This window comes from Cajanus cajan, chromosome 5 (genome assembly GCF_000230855.2).
Source record: "Cajanus cajan strain Asha chromosome 5, NIPB_CcT2T_4, whole genome shotgun sequence".
Classification (NCBI taxonomy): domain Eukaryota; kingdom Viridiplantae; phylum Streptophyta; class Magnoliopsida; order Fabales; family Fabaceae; genus Cajanus; species Cajanus cajan.
The window spans coordinates 9,266,091-9,288,286 of NC_138521.1; positions in this window are offsets into that span (position 1 = coordinate 9,266,091).

The following is a 22,196-nucleotide window of genomic DNA, read 5'->3' on the forward strand; positions in this document are numbered from 1 at the left end:
TTTGTTTTTCTACAAGTTTGGATTTAAGAATTTAAATTCGGTATATTGTAAAAATAAACTAGGTCATATTTCAGGTTATTTAAATTCAAGCTAACATACATATTCTTTCAACAAACAAAAAAGTATAATTTTTAAATAACTATATATAAAATACAACTTGTTTACTTAAAAACAATATTTTGTATAATATAATATTATATGTATATTGATACTATATTTTATAATGTGAGAATCAAATTCATCAATTCAGCATCAAGAAAGTTTACAATAAGTCACATGGTTTGTTCAGCAAACTGATATAGACTCTCACAATATGTTGATATTGTTTGCTTTAAAATATATATTGTACTAGTATTTTAGTTTTTGCAATGTGCATACATGTTTATTATATAATTAAATTTTATAATAAATTATATATAAATTATACTTGAATATATAAATTATATTTAAAATTAGTATATATAAATATTTTTAAACACGTAAATTGTATTTTAGATTTATAATAAATAATTTATATCATAATAAAAAAAAATTATTTATTGATAATTAATTTTAAAATATTAATATTTAATTTATAAATAATTATGATAAATAAAAAATTGAATTAGATAAAAAAAAGTTTAAAAAAATTCTACAAATCCTTTTACCAAAAAAAATCCTAAAAATACTCCTGTGTATGATAGATGTTCATGTTTAATATATAAGAATTGACTAATCAAAACTATGTATTTCTTTAATTCTATGATTTAACTATATAAACTAATATTTAAATTACATTTTTTGTTCTTTATCTTATTTTTTTTTTAGATTCATTTTGGTCTTTTATCTTTTAAAGTGTTCATTTTGATCATTTATCTATTTAGTCCTTTTAAATCTTTTTTTTTGTTGATTCAAGACTTGAAACTTGTCTTATAAGATTAACTTATATAAAAACTATTAAATGTAATTAAAGTTTAAATCAAATGTGTTATAACACATGATAAAAATAAAAATAAAAATTCTAAGATTTTATTTCATATTATTTTCTACTTGTTAATGAGATATATTTTTCTCATAATTTTTACTAAGTTTATAACCCTTTTTGAATTCAAACATTTATTGCATTTCATAATTTTTTATATAAGTGGATCTAATGTTACAAGTTTTAAGTATTAAATTAGTCAAAAGTTAATTCAAAATTATGTTGTAAAATTGAAAATAATCATTATTTTAAAAGGATCAAATTTATTTACATATAAAAGATAAATAGCCAAAATAAATATTTTAATAGATAAAAATAAAATTAACCTAAAAAATTAAATAAAAGAATAAAAATATAATTTAATCTAAATTAATATATTATGTTAACAAGTGGTGTTAATCCAATCTTATTCTGATCCTGTGGAATTAATTAAAAAATTTAGACTATAGTAAATTCGTCTCCATCAATCTCATGAACTCCTCTAAATTTAAAAGAGATTAAAAGCTACTAACAGCTGTCATCTAAGAACAGTGTAGAAACCCTGATTGGTTGGGACGGCCATGTTTCCAAATGTTTAGTTGTTGGCTTGTTGCTATGTTCCAAATGAAGCAACCAACCTACATGGTTTTGGGGCTTTACAATGTTTGTTAGGCCTTATGGGCTTCTGGCCTAAATCAATAAGTTTTGTACAAACCTTGCTATCTACTAAGCCCGGCCCAGATCCGAACAATACAGTAGTCCAAAACACCTATTATAAATACAATACAGTAGTACATTTTGTTTTCTTCATGATCATGTTTATTAAAAGTGTTATTATAAATATAATATATATGTGTAAATTTACTTAATATATATTTACACATAATTTTAATTTTAATTTTTAATAAGATTTAATAATATATATTATATGTTACTATAATTTATATACTTATATTTTTTAATATTAATATTATATTAATATATTAATATATTTTATATTTATAGGGTAAATAAAAATAATTTTTAATAATAAATAATATATTATTATAGAGCACATATTACAACATAACTTTTTTTTTCTTTCACTAATTAATTCACGCATTCGGTGAATTGGCATAGAATTACATCCGCTAAGCTTTTTCTCACTTTAGAATGTAAGTATCAATTACTTCGCTAACCTATATAGAAACCAATTTGTGAATGTTTATTATCAAGTTGTTGAAGACTAATAAAATACTTGCTAAACGACGTTATGGAGCACATTACATTTTGTTTTCTTCATGATCATGTTAATCGATAGGATAAACACAAACACACAAATACATGTTCAATATTGCAGTATTAATTACCCGTCAAATTAATCTGATGTTTACCACTAATTATATATCTATCTATTTACGTCACGGCTATGCAAAACATTGGACACCGACATTCTTGTATTTAGTTTGTATTGTCTAGTTGTGTTTCCACCTAATTATAGTAGATTACATTGTTAATATATATCCTCAAACACTGCATATGTTAAAGTACTCCACTGCAATAATAATTATAATATTTATTACTTAGCAGACTCAATCAATCAATTTCTTCTGAATGTTGCTAGCAGCCTTGTTTTCTGAACAACAGTACGTGATCGGCTAATGCTTTGCATTGCTGATCCCTGCATTAATTGCTTCATATATATAGTTCGTGAACTTTTCTGGCCCTGTGCTACCTTTCATGTTTCTTTCTACATAACGTTAAAGCTGGTCGTGACCGTATCAAAGTTACAAAATCTCTTTGCATCAAATTATATATGTAGCTGCCAAAATCTCTCATGTGATCCTGAAGACAGTAAAAAATAAATAATAATAATAATAATAAGTATCTTCAATCGTGTTATTAATATGGTTGTATATATATAAGGCAATATGGTATGAGATTTAAGAACTTGGACAAGTTTTCTCTCTAATAACTCAGTCTTTTAAGAACTTAGAATAGATTCAACAGCTGCCAGTTGCCTTTTACATGCTTAAACATTACATATTAAAAATGGTTGATTATATAAAATTATAAATAAGATTCTTATATGGAAACTGTTATATATTAATTGTTATAATAATGAGACAATCTAAGAAAAATAGTTCTTCAGCTTAAGATTTTCACGACCAAACTCCCAATATGAGAATGTTGTAATGACGATGATAGAAGAAGAAAAGGAAATTAACACGATTGGAAGTAGCTAGCATTACTGAATAATTAATTAATAGAACTGCATGCTTCATGCATATTGCATGTGTACTGCAGAAATAGATACTATAATATAAAGAGTGAAAGACAAATAAATGGATCTCATTCAGCAGATGCAAATAATTGTTGTGCAGGCTCAACCAATTTGCCACAGTCATCACTCAGATGCTTTTGGAGGCTCCACCAAATCCTTAGAGTGACATGCATTTGGTCATTTGTCTTACTTACAGTTGATTTCATGATTAATTTTCACAACCATATGTGTCAACCAAACAAGAAGCGAAGACCAAAAAAGTTATATTTAAAATAGGCTTCAACATGTTTAAGTTCCTAAAATTAAAGAAATTTAATTTTAGTTTTTAAAATTTAAAATTATTTTTTTAATTTTATAATTTTAAAATTTTAAAATTTTTTATTTCATTATCTTAAATCATAAATAATATATTTAAAAATAATATATTAAGATAATTATACTGTATCAATTAAATTTAATATTTTTACTAGCAGAAATATCAATAGATAAATATGATGGATAGTATTTGATAATTTTTTTAATAAAATTTAAATATAAAAATAAAATAAGAGTTTTAAAATTATAAAAATTATAAAAATCGATTTTAAATTTAAAAATTAAAAATAAAATTTATCTTAAATTTAAGTTTAAAATAAATCGGTTACAAAAATCAAAATCAAAATTCACGTGTTGTACGACACAGAAAGCAGATACAATAATTACATTATACAGAGTTGTATTTTATTTGGTGTTGTGATGAAAAAGTTAATCAAGACAAAAGCAAAGGATGAAACAGTCCAAAAAGAGCATAGAGCATGATAACTTGGCAATATGCTTAATTGGCCATTGTTGTATTCTTACAATGAAAGCAATGATAGGGATGCTTGTGGTCTTCAGGCCTGCATGCTCATGTATAAAACTGGGGGCAGTTTTTGGCCCTTTATTTTATTCTATTTGGAATTTCAATGTTTCTCGTCATCACTTGAATCCGCTTGACTTTTAAATGTTAGAAACAAACATAAAATAATGAGACCTAGAGGGTCTATTAAGCCTTAAAGTATTTTACTTACATAAGAAGCCTCTGAAGGTTGAACGAGAAGCAAAATAGTAGTTGGAAAGAAACCCAAACACCATTGGAGAACTAATATTATACTCCTCTATAATTCTGTCCACAATTTCTTCAGAAGATGATATTTGTAAAACAAATTTTACAATAACAAAGCCAGAAACGTGATGTGCGTGGCCAAAATATAAAATAAAAAGGAGATGATATTTGTAAAACAAATTTTACAATTAAGAAAAAAGTCTGAAATATAATAAATAATAGAGTAGAGAGAGATAAATACAAAAGAAAAAGGATGTTGTATATGATTTATGGTATGTATATACTATACCTCAAAAAAATAAAATAAATAAATAATAGGGTACCCATAAAAATAAAAAATAAAAAATTCTTTCAGTTCATGAAAATGTTTTTTTTTTTTATCTTTTTTATTATTTTTCATTAATTTAGTTTTACTTTCTCTCTTATTTTTCAAAATTTAGAAAAAAGATTGTAACGACTCGCCATGGCCGTCACACTACGAACAACATTACACACTACTGAAATATATAAACTAAAATAGTGTAATACAATATTTACAACACAAGTTGCTAATCGAGCAACCAACGACAACCAATTATATACAATAAAATATGTTACTATAAGGTAGCCCACAAAAAAAATATATTCATCTTCAGGCACCTCCTGTGGCCTCTAACAGCTATCCTCAGTCTATCCCTGCTCTGCTCCCATACAACGTATGATCATCGCAGTCCAAACCACATAGAAACATGCAAGGGTAAGCTAGAGACAATAAACAACTCATAATAATTTAATATGCAACATAACAACTATACATCTAAACATCATTTAAACTTTAAACAACACATATATTACACATCTTTCAACAACACATGTTTAAAATAACTTACAACATAACAACACTATCTTCATCCTCAACAAGATCAACACACAACACAATCACAGCTTAACAACACAACAACAAATATACAACTCATATCAACAACAAATCAACTCATCAACAACTTATGCGTCGTCACGCATATCGATTTGGAGATCTCCTACAACATGGTAAGTAGTATAAGTGGCTAGGTCCTACCGAACCGACAACACAACAAATTTGGATATCAATCTGCAACACGATAATGGTTTCTCAGACTTTGCCACTTAAACAAAGAAGTATAGTACTTGGTTAGGAACTAAGTCCCCGACTTCGTACTTTACTCATATTGGCCACTTGTAATCGATATAGGTCGGCTTGACCCCTATATCGTGGTCGCTTTATAATCGGTATAGCTCGACCTTGCCCCTATACCGTGGTCGCTTTATACACGTGTGCCTCGACCTTGCCCACACACGGAATCAACTAAGTCCTAGAGGAGAACAACACAACGACCCCTCCAAGGGACAACTTCTCAAGGAGAGTTTTTCAACAAATTGGGCTCTCAGAGCACCACAATTATCTCAATCCACACAATGGGATGAGCAACTTCGAAAACATCTTCTCTAGTCCTAGTGATCAACAACTTATCATCACAGCTTAATCAGCTTACAACTCAACAACACAACTTTACAACAATAAGCAACTTAACAACTTTTACAACAATAAACAACTTAACAACTTAACAACAATAAACAACTTACAACTCTCCTCTAACAACTTGACAGCACAGTCTACTAATAACAGCTTATCATACTTCGCAACATAAACATGTCCACACATATAGCAACCTTATCAACTTAATTTCAACTAGTTTCAACAATATCATAGATCAACACAACTTGTAAACATCACAACTTAACTACAACATGCATCTCATTTACATCTCATCTTCATCACAAAGGCATCACCAAAAAAAATCTACAATCTAGCTTCCCTTACTTGAAGATTGGCTCAAAATAGCCAAGAAGCGGAATTCCCCTTTCCGAAGCTCAACCCGGGACTTCAATCCACCCAAAACAAGCTCCCTAATCCAGATCCCTTCTCTCTAAAATTCTCTCTAAAAACCTCCTTTTTTCCTCAACTGTCCACAACCTCTATTTATAGACATTCAGGAGTGGCCAGAACTGCTTGTTCTGAATCCGGAACGGTCTGTTCTGCACCCCTTCATGTGCAAAAATCACATGCAGAATGACCCGTTCTGGAACTCATCCAGAAAGGCCCGTTCTCCAACTAGAACGGCCCGTACTCTTTCCGGAACGGCCCATTTTGGGGTTTGGAATGGCCCGTTCTCCTTCCAGAACGACCTGTTTTCAACCACGTTTTATAGGCCAATTTAGTAGTTTGGAACGGCCCGTTCTGGACTACTGAATCACCCATGCTGAACCTTCTAAAAATAATTTACTACGTTACAATACCCCCTAACAAATAGGAATTTTCGTTCCCGAAAATAGACTTACATGGAAATAAAGAACGATACTGTTCTCTACACAGTTGCTCAATCTCCCAAGGAGTCTCACCAGTAGTTGCATCCCACAAGGTCTTTACCAATCCAGTGAACTTTCCCCTCAACTACTTCAACTTATAATCAATCACAACTACCGGTCTCTTCTCATAAGTCAGGTTCTCCTTGACCTGAATCTCACCCATCTCAACTACATGACTCGGGTCATGGACATACTTCCTCAACTGTGAAACGTGACACACATGTTCCCCCTCCGCAAACTCCAAAGGCTTTCACCTTTTATCAGCATATGACTTCTATCTACTCTGGGCAGTCTTCATACTCTCTTGAATCAACTTTACTTTCTTAGTAGTTTGTAGGACTAACTCCGGCCCCACAACCACTGATTCACTATCTTGGTACCAACACAGGAGTCCTACACCTCTTACCATACAGGACTTCAAACGATGCAATCCCGATACTAGCATGAAAGCTATTGTTATACACGAACTCTACTAATAGTAAGACTTTCTCCCAACTTTCCAAGTGGACTAGCATACAAGCTCTTAGCAAAACCTCCAAGGACTGAATTGTCCTCTCTGACTGACCATCCGCCTGTGGATGATAAGTAGAACTCATCCTCAACCTCGTACCTAAGGCTTGGTGTAGACTCTGCCAAAAATCTAGAAGTGGACCTTGGATCCCTATTTGAAATAATACAAGAAGGCACCCCGTGCAACCATACTATTTCCTTCACACACAACTATGTCAACTTCTCCAACGACCACTTGATATTAACAGGCAAGAAAAGTGCACACTTGGTCAATCTGTCAACCACAACTCAAATAGCATCACTATTCCTAGTCGACTTAGGCAACCCATCAATGAAATCCATAGTGATACTAACCAACTTCCACTACCGGATCTCCATCATCAACAACAAACCACCAGACTTCTGGTGCTCAACCTTAGCCCTCTAACAGATCAGACAGGTCGCCATATATTCAACAATGTCTCTCTATACTTAGAATCTTAAGGTAGGCAAATTCTGCCCTTAAACCTCAAATCCCATCTTCACTCATCTCAAAGCTAACTGCTTTCTCTGTATCTAACAAATTAAGAACCTTTACAACTTCTGAATCTTACAACTACTTCATACCAACTTACTACAAGAACTCACTAGCAATGGTAATCATGCCACAGCTAATGTGGTCTTGAGCCAACTCTACATACAGATTCAAATCTCTAAATTTCTTAACCAGCTCCAACTCCTTCACCATCAAACTAGACATGTGGATGGACTTCCTACTCAAAGCGTCTTCCATTACATTGGCCTTCCCAGGATGATACATCAACTGAAATTCATAATCTTTTAAAACATTCCATCCATTGTCTCTGTCTCATGTTCAACTCATTCTAATCAAACAAATACTTCAGACTTCTCGTAATCGCCAAAGACGTTAAATCTTGCACTATGCAAACAGTGCATCCATACCTTTAAGGCAAAACGACTGCTGCCAACTCTAAGTCATGAGTAGAGTAATTCCCTTCATGATTCTTCAATTGCCTTAAAGCATATGCAACTACTCTCCTATTCTACATCAACGCACACCCCAACCCTAGGTGAGAAACATCACAACACACCTCAAATGACTCACTAGGATTAGGCAACACCAACATAGGAGAAGTAGTCAATCTTTCTCTTCAACTCTTCCACCTGACATTTAAATTCAACCAACTATGTTGGGGCCATCCTATAGGGAGCAACCAACACTAGCCCTACACCAAGGACCAAATCAATGCTAAACTCAATCTCCCTAGTAGGAGGTAACCCAGACACCTCATCCAAAAACACCTTCAGAAATCCCTCACAACTCTTACCTATTGATCACCTTCTCAATTTCCACACTCACAGTAGCAAATAGAATATAACACTCTGCTCCATCTCTCAACATCACTTCAGCTTGGCTAGCTGAAATCAACAATTCATCCTCCCTCTAAGGGAAAAACCAACTCCATATTGGCACAGTCTATAAGAATGTGATTGGCAGATAACCAATCCATCCCTAAGATTATGTCAATATCTACTAAAGGCATACAGATCAAGTTCACCTTATACTTCCTATCACACATCTCCAAGGGATAACCAACACACATCTTAGAGGCAACAATAGAAGCAGAAGCGCGCGCAGACACAAGCAATCTCAACTCCAAATTGCATTCAAGCAAACCCAACTTTTCAGCACATGCATATGAAATAAATGAGTGGGAGGCCCTGAGTCAAATAATATCATCACATATTTACCAGTAGCTTTACCCTTCCCCTTCACTAGATCAGATGAAGTGGAAGCTTCGACTCCGGTCAAGGCAAACACCCTTCCAACTATAGAAGATCTATCACCCCTCGGGGCACTCCTGGTCTGTCTGGCACCTACAGGACAACTAGTCGACATGTGACCCATCTGACCACACCTAAAACACTTGCTCTCTGCATGAGGGCAATCACGAATGAAGTGAGGTCCACCACATCTGTAACATCTGAGAGTAGCAGCTCCACTCTAACCTCCACTCCTAGTTGTGTCAATAGGTTTCCTTGAGATAGAACCCCCCCTTTTGTTGTGATTAGGGCCTATCATAAGGCTTCCTCTAAAGACCATTACCACTCTTGGACCCAACTGGTCCACCAACAATCTTTGTCGGCTTGTCGACGCTCTCTAGCCGCTTTATAACCTTCGCCTTCTTTACCAATGATGGAAACTCCATGATGGTCATAGGCACCACCACTCTCCTCAAATCATACTTCAGGCCTTCAACAAACTTCCTACACTTCCAAGCCTCAGAGGTGGCTTGGGTGTAGAAGTGTGCCAAGTGCTCGAATCTCACGGCATACTCGGTCACCGACATTCCCCTTGCTGTAATCTCATAAACTTTGCCTCCTGAGTATGCCTGACACTCACTGAGAAGTACTTCTTGAGGAAGGCCCTCTTGAAGCACACCCAGTCCACAAGCACTCTACGGTCAATCAGCATCTGACTAGTACCTCTCCAACAATACTCTGCCTCCCCAGTCAACATATACACTGCAATAGGTGAGCTTTCGCTCCTCTAAACAACCTAGATCTGAGAATATCTTTTCCAACTCGCAAATCCAGTAGTCAGCCACCTCCAGATCTGCATCACCTCTAAACTGAGGAGGACTATACTTCCTGAACTCAGCCAAAACCTGACTCTCCTATGACCCAACTGGTCTTGCAGCACTAGTCGCAACTCTCTCAACATCCATCCTAGCAAAGTAGGCATTCTGCTATTGCATAGCCATAGCCATCATCTCCATGGCATGGGCTATCTACTCATGTTCTAAGCATCTTCTATAAAATGAACAACTCATTCAACACACTACATCTCAACAACTCAACACAAATCAGTACAATACCCAACACAACACAGAGGTCAACACAACAAAAGCCTAAAGGAACCACCCTCATAGAGTGTCCACTAGACTCGAACTACTCTGATACCATAAAAGTGTAATGACTCGCCATGGCCGTCACACTACGAACAACATTACACACTACTGAAATATATAAATTAAAATAGTGTAATACAATATTTACAACACAAGTTGCTAATCGAGCAACCAACGACAACCAATTATATACAACAAAATATGCTACTATAAGGTAGCCTAAAAAAAATATCCATCTTCCGGCACCTCCTGTGGCCTCTAGCAGTTATCCCCAGTCTATCCTTGCCCTGCTCTCATACAATGTATGATCATCGCAGTCCAAACCACATGGAAACATGCAAGGGTAAGCTAGAGACAATAAACAACTCATAATAATTTAATATGCAACATAACAACTATACATCTAAACATCATTTAAACTTTAAAAAACACATATATTACACATCTTTCAACAACACATGTTTAAAACAACTTACAACATAACAACACTATCTTCATCCTCAACAGGATCAACACACAACACAATCACAGCTTAACAACACAACAACAAATATACAACTCATATCAACAACAAATCAACTCATCAACAACTTAAGCGTTGTCACGCATATCAACTCGGAGATCTCCTACAACATGGTAAGTAGTCTAAGTGACTAGGTCCTACCGAACCGAAAACACAACAAATTTGGATATCAATCTGCAACACGATAATAGTTTCTCAGACTTTGCCACTTAAACAAAGAAGTATAGTACTTGGTTAGGAACTAAGTTCCCGACTTCGTACTTTACTCATATTGGCCACTTGTAATTGATATAGGTCGGCCTGACCCCTATACCGTGGTCGCTTTATAATCGGTATAGCTCAACCTTGCCCCTATACCATGGTCGCTTTATAATCGGTATAGCTCGACCTTGCCCCTATACCGTGGTCGCTTTATAATCGGTATAGCTCGACCTTGCCCCTATACCGTGGTCGCTTTATACACATGTTCCTCGACCTTGCCCACACACGGAATCAACTAAGTCCTAGAGGAGAACAACACAACGACCCCTCCAAGGAACAACTTCCCAAGGAGAGTTTTTAAACAAATTGGGCTCTCAGAGCACCACAACTATCTCAATCCACACAATGGGATGAGCAACTTCGAAAACATCTCCTCTAGTTCTAGTGATCAACAACTTATCATCACAGCTTAATCAACTTACAACTCAACAACACAACTTTACAACAATAAGCAACTTAACAACTTTTACAACAATAAACAACTTAACAACTTAACAACAATAAACAACTTACAACTCTCCTCTAACAACTTGACAGCACAGTCTACTAATAACATCTCATCATACTTCATAACATAAACATGTCCACACATATAACAACCTTATCAACTTAATTTCAACTAGTTTCAACAATATCATAGATCAACACAACTTGTAAACATCACAACTTAACTACAACATGTATCTCATTTACATCACATGTATCTCATTTACATCCCATCTTCATCACAAAGGCATCACCAAAAAAAATCTACAATCTAGCTTCCCTTACCTGAAGATTGGCTCAGAATAGCCAAGAAGCGGAATTCCCCTTTCTGAAGCTCAACCCGGGACTTCAATCCACCCAAAGCAAGCTCCCTAATCCAGAGTCCTTCTCTATAAAACTTCTCTCTAAAAACCTCTTTTTTTCCTCAACTGCCCACAACCTCTATTTATAGACATTCAGGAGTGCCCAGAACGGCCTGTTCCGAATCTAGAACGGCCCGTTCTGCACCCCTTCAACATGTGCAAAAATCACATGCAGAACGGCCCGTTCTGAAATCAGAATGGCCCGTTCTAGAACTCATCCAGAACGGCCCGTTCTCCAACCAGAACGGTCCGTACTCCTTCCGGAACGGCCCGTTTTGAGGTTTGGAACGGCCCGTTCTCCTTCCAGAACGACCCGTTCTCAACCACGTTTTATAGGTCAATTCAGTAGTTTAGAACGGCTCGTTCCAGTTTGGGAACGGCCTGTTCTGGACTACTGAATCACCCATACTGAACCTTCTAAAAATAATTTATTACGTTACAAAGATTGCGAAAAAATATGTGAAATAACGAAATAACAAATGTAAATGTTATTTTCACCATTTCATGTACAAATATTTAAAAATAGGAAACACATTAAATTAAATGTGATATTTTCATAATATTTATAAAATCATAAAATATTTTCACAAACAAAAGGGCCTCGTATTTTAAACAATATCTTTTATGTATTGTTTTTAGAGAAATTCTACGGTACCCACTATAATTTTGGGGTACCGGAACAGTCATTTTTTTTATTTTATAATTACTTGTTTTATTTTTTATTTTAATTTAATATTTTTAATAATTTATCTGTATCTTTATATTATTTTTATATTTTTAAATTTATATCTTAATATAGCATCTATTATAATTAAAAAATTTAATATTAATATTTTGTTAATATGTTTTAGTTTTTCTTTGATGATAACTTTTTTAAATTTATAGTATAAATTAATTTTTTAGTTATATTATTTATTTTTTTATTTTAATGTTTTTATAATATTATTATAATTTTTTAATTTGGTCAGATATAAATAAAATTTATTATGAAAATTGATCTTTTGATTATTTTATTTTGAATTAGTCTTTTTGATTGATTTATTTTATATAAATTTTTAATCTAAAATTTATATTATTTTGAATTTATTTTTTAAAATTTATTTGTTCACATAATGTGAAACCCTTCAATTTTCATGGTACCCTAGCAATTCCCTTGCTTGTTTTTATGACAACTACTCACAATTAAACACGTCCGGTTTTATTAAACATTACAACCGGTCCGGTTTTTATATATCCTTCTCCTTCCTTTACCAGGTTTGAAAAGCCGTCTTAAATTACTTCACTCACAACTTGAACTACTAAATATTATCTTCCTTCACTAGTAATAATATTAATTAACAACACGTTTCTAAACAGTTAATTAATTAGAATATGTTTAGTCCATCGCATACTATAAATTCAAATAATTAAAAATATGAAAAAGTAAACAGATGGCTTTTTTTTTTTTTTTTTTTTTTGTAAAGTATGTAGTTTTTCTTACATAGAGTAACATAAAATAAAATATATTACTAATATAATAATATAAATTAATTTGACATATATTCACATGTAATTTTAGCATTAATTTTAAATAAAATTCAACAACATATATTTTATATTATTATAGTATATATTATATTTTTTTAACATTCAAAAATTATAATTATAAATAAAAATAATTTTAAATAATAAATATCGTGTTATTATAAAGTGTGTGGACAATTTTTTTTTAGTACAACTTATAAAATAGAAATTCAGTCACAGATACTACTTTATTTTTAAATATGGCAATCCGATGGAAGAGATTATACTCCCACTTATTAGTTTGGAAAAATAATTATACACAGTTTGATCAAAGAATAGATTTTATTAACCACGAATCGGCTTTATAATATATATTTTTAATTTAATTAATAATTTTAAATTAAAACACACGAGAATAATAGAATATTAATCACAAATAACCTTTTTATCGCATATTTTGAGAAGTATCTTTTAGAAATTTGAAAAAAAAAATGGAGATTTATAACCATTTGTCAAAGCAAGAGAAAATTTTTACAGTAAATTGGAGATAAAGTAGATTGAAAAAAGTAGCTAATGACAGTGATCAATGGAATCTGATGTCATCATTAGAAAAAGAAACAAAAGATTATAAAACAATCTGGAAAGTGATAAGTAAAGGATGTCGTGAAAACAAATTAACAAGAGAAAGCCTTTGAGAAATTTTGAATAAAGTGTCACACATATTGAACTATTAGGGAGTTCTTAGTTGCACAAACAATTTTAAAATGGAACTCACATCTTGGAATGAAAAGTCTGTGAGTGATTCAAATAAAGAGGATTCAACCCCTTTCAGGTATATATATATATATATATATATATATATATATATATATATATATATATATAAAATAAGGTCATGTATAGCAATCCTGCTTATAGAAGTAAATATCATCTCATGATCTTTTCGGGGTCAATTTGAGTAGATTGGGAAGATATTAATTAAGTTATATACTTAATATAGAATAGTTGACAAATAAAGTTATTAAGTTAAAAGTAAATTAGTTTAATTATATTAATACATAAAATAAATATCTTTTTTAATAACCACCTTATTTTTTATATTTGATAAATTATTATACTCTTTTGTTATAAAAATAAATAAATAAATATTTTTATCTAATCTAAAATTTAAATTCATGATGACCTTTAAATTTGAACATCAAGTACAACATTAATTGAATCAATTAATATTAATTATTTATTTAACTATCTTTGTTATTTAATCTTATCTTTATCTTTATTTTTATTTTTAAAATAAAATATAGAGACATAAAATAATTCAATCCTATTAATATATAAATTTCGTTTTTTTATCGTAAATCTTCCGATTTTAGAAGAGGGTAAAAAGTCAAAATTGAATAAGAAATAAGTAGGATCCTGTCTGCTTTTCGTCCCTTTAGTCAAAATTTGAAATGAAAAAAAAATGTAGAAATTTTTTTCTTCCACTTTATTTTCTTTCGAACAAACATTACGTTAATAAATAAATAATTAATTAAAAAATGAGTTTATTAACATATAAAAAAAATCCTGATCATGTCATTTAATAGCGAATAAAAAACATTAGACATTAAAATTATTTTCATTGATATAAAATTTATATTTAACGAAAAAATAAACTAGTAATATGATATAACAATATGATCTATTATGTCATTTATTGTATTTATTTTTATACATGCACATTTAGAATTAGTTTGGCATTAATAATAAAATATGGGGACAAAGATGACACAATGGGTTAAGACTTTTGTATTCTTACTAACTAGAATTTAAAATAAAATATAATTTTTCTTGTATTTTACATTTTTTTTATAAGAACATGTGTCAAAAATGAAATAGACAATTATAATTTCTCTTGTATCGTACTTATTTTTATACGTGCACATTTAGAACCAGTTTAGCATTAATAATAAAATATGGTGACAAAGATGACACAATTGGTTAAGACTTTTGTATTCTTACTAACTAAGATTTGAAATAGAATCTAATTTCTCTTGTATTTTACATTTTTTTTATAAGAACATTTGTCAAAAATGAAATAAACAACTTGTAATTTCATTAAAAATCTTTAAAGAAATTAATGATTAACTTTGATATTATATATCTTATCATAATCTAAATTTTTATTATTTTAAAAAAATCATAATAGAATATGATAGATGAAATTAAAAAAAAAAAAAGAATATGATACATCGATCATTTATCCTATCTAACATTAATTATATATTTTTATTGTGCTAACATATATGATAATATTTTTGTCTCCATTTTTTATTATTCAAAAATTATGTTAAGCAGTTAAGGAATAAAAAAAAGAGACAAATTGAGTTTTTTATCTATAAAATATTTTTTAAAAATGTGTCAAAAAATAAATCTAAATCATTTTGCTTCTATCCCAATCTTTTTCTCAGTTTCTCTTAACACTATGCTAATGACTTTCCAGCCAAAATAAATAAAAATAATAATAAAATATTAAAAATAAATTACTTAAAAAATTGATTATCAAAATAAATTGTTTTAGTCATGTGGATAACGTTACAAACAAAATGTCCTTAGGGGTGAATGTAATACTTGAAAATAAAAAATAAACAGAAAATGCATACCCCTTAAACACGCAACCATTTTAAGAATTTTTTGGGAGATAGAGCCTAGGTGTTTTGTGTTCAAATGACCTTATGTCTGAAAAAAAAATTATATTTCAAAAAACTTACATATTGATAAAATGTATGTTTGTCTATTTTAAAATTATTTTTAAATACTTTAAAAATTATAAATAAAAAATTAACTATTCTAAAATTATACAAATTATCAATTAAATATAAACATATTTAGTTTATATTTTTTTAACATGATTTAAAGAAATATTAAACCTTAACTAAATATAAAGTAAATATAATATTATACTTCACAAAAATTATTTTATTTAAATTAATCTTGGAAATAACTCGACTTCTATTCAACATAAAAAGGACATAATTCTCTTTAAAATGAAATAAATTCAAAAATACTTCAATTGAAATAAAACGTTCTCTTCCAAATCATGAGTAGAGAGTTCACATTACAAAAATCCTTTCATAGAACATAAAATCACTTAAACATAAATCCTTTGGTAAAAATAAATAACATAATGAATTCCATAAAAACACAATAAACAAAAATTCTCTAATGCTAAACACCTGTATCACATAGTCTAATTAGAGCTTCCTTACTAGACTTCCCCATCAAAACCTTCGACATCCGGTTGAGGCTCACCTGCACATCATAATAAAACAGGAAACACAGATAAAAAAGGGAGTGAGAAATGTCTCACTAATTAGGCTCGATGTGCAGAAACCAATGCTAAATAGCCCACACACACAATACATGCAACATATATAGCATATCCAAAGTAGTCATAATTGTAACGACCCGCCCCGGTCTCTACACTTAGTGGAATCGCACTACAACTAGTTAACTAAGAGAATATTAAACTGGATAACACATACATACAAGCATAAATATAAAGAAAAAATAATTAAGTTTCTGTATATAAAATATAGCACCATATATGTACAGTCATCCCAAAATATCCCTTAGTGCCGGTCAAACACTGACAAAAAAAATGTTACCCAGAATGGTAACTCAAAACACGAGACTCAGCTCCTCGTCTCACAACGATCATCTCTACTCCCAAGCTATCCCTGACCTGCTCCCATACCAAGTATGATCATCGCAGTTCCACCACATGGAAAATAGAAGGGTAAGCTAGAATTCAAAGATCAATAATACAAGTACAGAATAAAAATTCTATACTACACATGCATCCCAAATCCTGTCCCTAAGGAACCTTTCATCTCAATCAATCATTCATTCACCAAACATGAAGTCAAACACCACACTTCATCATATTAATAATCATGCAATGAATGCAACTCATGACAGATATGCATACATATCAATCATCTAATGCGTCGTCACGCATACACCTAGGAGATCTCCATAACAATAGAGCTGTATAAGTGACATTCCATCCTACCGAAACCACCCCAACCGTTTTCACGCCCAAAGCGCCCGCTCGGTCACAGCTAAACAGGATATAATCCTCCCTCGGGTTTACTCGGATGATGTCACTTACACACTTGGAAGTCCAGATCCACCGTCAGGTATAGCACAGCTGGGTACGGGCTTACCACGACCTTGGCATGCATTAACCAAGTCAATAGTGGAGTTCACCCACCGACTATCCGCAAGGATCCACGCACCTTCCCGAGTACTTGGTTAAGGGAATAACCCTCGACCTCATACCTCGCTCCAACACTAGCTAAGGACTTAGAGGAGACTCACCCAACCTAGTGGCCTATCTGAGCACCACTCTCCCAAATCTAGTGGCTTCCCAGAGCACCACTCTCATATATCAGTGGCCTATCCAAGCACCACTCTCAAGAGACTCTATGTGAGCTCTTCTAGTTCGAAAATAATTTTCCTCTCCTCAAGTCCTAGGCTAGACTCATACCATAGGCATCACATGCAATCAGGCATCATACATCATAATGGCCTGCCCACCATCATGATCAACAATCATACACATGTCATAAGACATCACATGCAATAATGCATCATACATCATAAATGGTCTACCCACCATTATGATCAATAAACATACTCATGAACATATACACATGTCATATCATATTCGAACATTCATACGTATCATCACAAAGCATACATATGAATCACACCGCACCATACATCATATACCACCTATATATAATCTAACATTTCAACTTTAAACATGCATAAGCATCAATTTAAAATAATTATTTATAAATATAATTACGCTTGGCGTAGTCAGCTCGCGCCTAGCCTAACACCAACCCAAGAGCTCTAAGCTCTTCCACACCTGGCATACTCAACCTGCGTCCAACCTATTCCCATTGAGTTTGTAAACTCACATACATCCTAAATAACAAACATTCTAGCTTCCCTTACCTGAAGATTGGCTCAGATAGCCAAAGACTGAATCAAAAGTATAATTTCCCCTCGAGGCTCAACTCGAAACTTCAGTCCTTGTCGCCACCGGCCCGAAACGGGCTTTCGGCATTCGCGAAGGATGGTTGGACTCTTTTATTAGTTTAAAAATATGGATTGCTAGAATGACTTATTCTCAAACTGAGACCTTGTCAAACAAGCAATTTTATTAAAAGGCTCACCAATCCATGTTAATCCCAAACGGGACCCTCCATGGATTAGCGGTTTTCATAAAAAGGTAGGGTTCTTGGAGTCGCCACCAATGTTTTACTCAAAACATTGGAAAAAGAAGTTTAAGGCAATCGATTCAAAAATCGACTTCGGCCATTACAACCAGAGTCGGGTAAGGGAGTCGGTTACGCGTGGGGAAGGTGTTAGCACCCCACAGCGCCCCTTTCGGGTTCCCTATGACAGATTATTTCTAAAAATAATAGTGCAAAATTACTAAATTACCCCTATTTATTCTAAGCAATTATAAATTAACTATCTACATGATGACAGTTTAAATATGTACAATCAGAAAGCAGTAAAAGGAAGGACTTAAGAAGAAACCTTTGAAGCGTGCTTTTATATTCAAGTAAAACTGGGAAGCTTTTTGGCGTTCCCTCGCTCTACAAGCCCGCTCGCTCCCTCCTATAAAATTTTAACTATGGAAATCCGGAGGATTTCCCTTCGACTAGGTTCGAATCTCCAAGCTAAATGCTTGGAATTCCAGAACTTCGTCAGATCGACTCCCAGAGAGATTTCTAGGGCAGAACACTGCTCAAAAACCCCAGAATACTCAAGGAGGGAGTCAAAACTCAGTGTAAAGTGTGAAATGACGTCCCATTGACGTCATATTTATAGGGAAGAGGCTCAATACGGTTTATGAGGGTCAATACGGTCAACATTGAAATTTTGAACTAATACGGCCGTATTGAATTCAATACGGCCGTATTGAAGTTCAAAAAACCTCAATACGGCCGTATTGAAGTTCAGTGCGGCCGTATTGAAGTTCAGTGCAGCCGTATTGAATTCAATGCAACCGTATTGAAGTTCAGAAACTTCAATACGGCCGTATTGAGTTCAGTGCGGCCGTATTGAAGTTCAAAGTGTTCAATACGGCCGTACTGAACCTCTGGGAGGCCGTATTGGGCTTCATTCCTCCCACTTTTCTTATTTTTTGCTACTCTAAGACCTCTAAACCTACAGATAATCATCCTAGGGTCTTCCAGGGTCTTCCAGGAGTCCTTCCGGCTGACTTTCCTTTAGTCTTCGAGAGTCTTCAAGCTTTATTTCCGACCCGGACAGTTTTAGGGGTCTACAGCTGCCCCCCCTTTACTTAGTCGGACGGCCTTTTGGTGTACCGGCTGACAAGTAAAGGAGTTGACCCAATTGTCCGGGTGAGGTGCCAACCTTCTGACTTGTAGCGTCTTCCGGTGGAAAATTGTTGAGTAGCCTCTCCAGGTTGAGTTTGCCCTCTCCAGGGTGAGTATTAGTCGTCGCCTCTCCAGGCTCATGCATACCTCCGTGTTCTTGACAACCTCGGGGTAGCGTGAGTTTTCCCTCTCCAGGCTATACCAACGTGTTCTTGACAACCTCGTGGTAGTTGCATACCTCTGTGTTCTTGACAACCTCGGGGTAGCGTGAGTTTTCCCTCTCCAGGGTATACCAACGTGTTCTTGACAACCTCGTGGTAGTTGCATACCTCCGTGTTCTTGACAACCTCGGGGTAGCGTGAGTTTTCCCTCTCCAGGGTATACCAACGTGTTCTTGACAACCTCGTGGTAGCTGCATACCTCCGTGTTCTTGACAACCTCGGGGTAGCGTGAGTTTTCCCTCTCCAGGGTATACCAACGTGTTCTTGACAACCTCGTGGTAGTTGCATACCTCCGTGTTCTTGACAACCTCGGGGTAGCGTGAGTTTTCCCTCTCCAGGGTATACCAACGTGTTCTTGACAACCTCGTGGTAGTTGCATACCTCCGTGTTCTTGACAACCTCGGGGTAGCGTGAGTTTTTCCTCTCCAGGGATTTGTGATGATTTTGTCTCCACAGTCCACGATGCTGCTTCGACGATTGTTTTGATTTTTGTGCCACTGAGGGCTGGATAACGCAGGGATCCGTCTAGGGGATGTGCAGTTACTCATAGGTTCTTGTGTCCCAACTTTCCATTGCGTAGTTGGTACCCATTGAGGAATTTCTGTTTCCTTGGGGTGTAGACACGAAGATGCTCTTTCTAATGTGAGCGATGCCTTACGATTGGCTGACGTCCTTTTGACGGTGGTGGAGTATCCCGGTTATCTTTATTCGGGTGACTCTTTTTGATTTTCTAATTTTTGCTGCCTCTGTGTAGGCTGTTATCCGCTGGGGATTCTGGATGTTGATTTTGATTAGCCTCTTCTGTTAGGCATATCATCTTGATGTTCAATGATTGGCTGAAAAGCCAAATTCCGCTTGGGGAATTGTTATTGATCTTTTGAATTTTTGCTTTTTGTAGGAATGCCTCTGTGTAGGCGACTGGGGATTTGAAGTTCTTATGTATCCCAGAGTATTATTTAGAAAGCCTCTTCAGGCTTAGCTTCACTCTTCGTTTGAGTTGGAAAGCTACCCTCCACTGAGGAAGTTTAAGTCCTTTCGACTTGGATATTCTGTTTAGATGATCAAGCCTCCCTTGGGGAATTTTGCTGATCTTGGTTTGATAGCTTTCACTGGGGAATTTGGCCCGTGAGTGGAAGCTGAGATATCTCTGGGGAGTATTATTTCGGCGAGCCTCTCCAGGCTCAATTATTCTTATACGAGTATTATTTCGGCGAGCCTCTCCAGGCTCAATTATTCTGTAGGAGTATTATTTCGGCAAGCCTCTCCAGGCTCAGTTATTCTGTATAATTATTGTTTTTTGTTCAGCCCGAGAATGCGAGCTGAGACGTCTTTTGGAGAGTATTATTTCGGCAAGCCTCTCCAGGCTTAATTATTTTGTGGGAGTATTTTTTCAGCAAGCCTCTCCAGGCTCAATTATTCTGTGAGAGTATTATTTCGGCAAGCCTCTCCAGGCTCAATTATTCTGTACGATGAGTTGCTTTTCTTGTTCAGCCTAAGAATGCAAGCTGAGATGTCCTTTGGAGAGTATTATTTTGGCAAGCCTCTCCAGGCTCAATTATTCTGTATAATTTGTTGGATTTTCTGTATTTTGCCTTTTTGTTGATTTTGGCTTTTTCTGTGTTTTTGCCTTTTGATTTTGGCTTTTTCTGTGTTTTCTGCCTTTTTTGTTGATTTCGGCTTTTTCTGTATTTTTTGTTGATTTTGGCTTTTTCTGTATTTTTTGCCTTTTTTGTTGGTTTTGGCTTTTTCTGTACAAAAATGTCTCTGAGGAGTATTATTTTGGCGAGCCTCTCCAGGCTCAATTATTCTGAGAGAGTATTATTTCGGCGAGCCTCTCCAGGCTCAGTTATTCTGAGAGAGTATTATTTCGGCAAGCCTCTCCAGGCTCGGTTATTCTGTATGGTGAGAGAGTATTGTTTCTGCAAGCCTCTCCAGGCTTAATTATTCTGAGGAAGTATTTTTTCAGCAAGCCTCTCCAGGCTCAATTATTCTGTACAAACTGAGGAGTATTGTTTGTATCCTTGCCTTTTTTCGTTTTCGGCTTTTGTTGACTGCTGTCATACACAAGCAATTTTCTATTTTTTCTATTTTATGCAATTGCCTCATGATGAGGTCTTTGAATGTGCAATTAATGTGCGTGATGCACAAAATGCAAGTTTAATTATTTTATTTTGGAAAAAATGAATGGCTCCCCCTATCCTCTTCTTCTTGGAGGAATTTTGTCATTGACGTGAGGGAGGATTTCTGTTATTGCCAATACGGCCGTTATTCATTTCAGTATGCCCGTATTGAATTGAAAAATTTGTTCATAACCCTAATTTTGGTACGGGCATACTGAACAT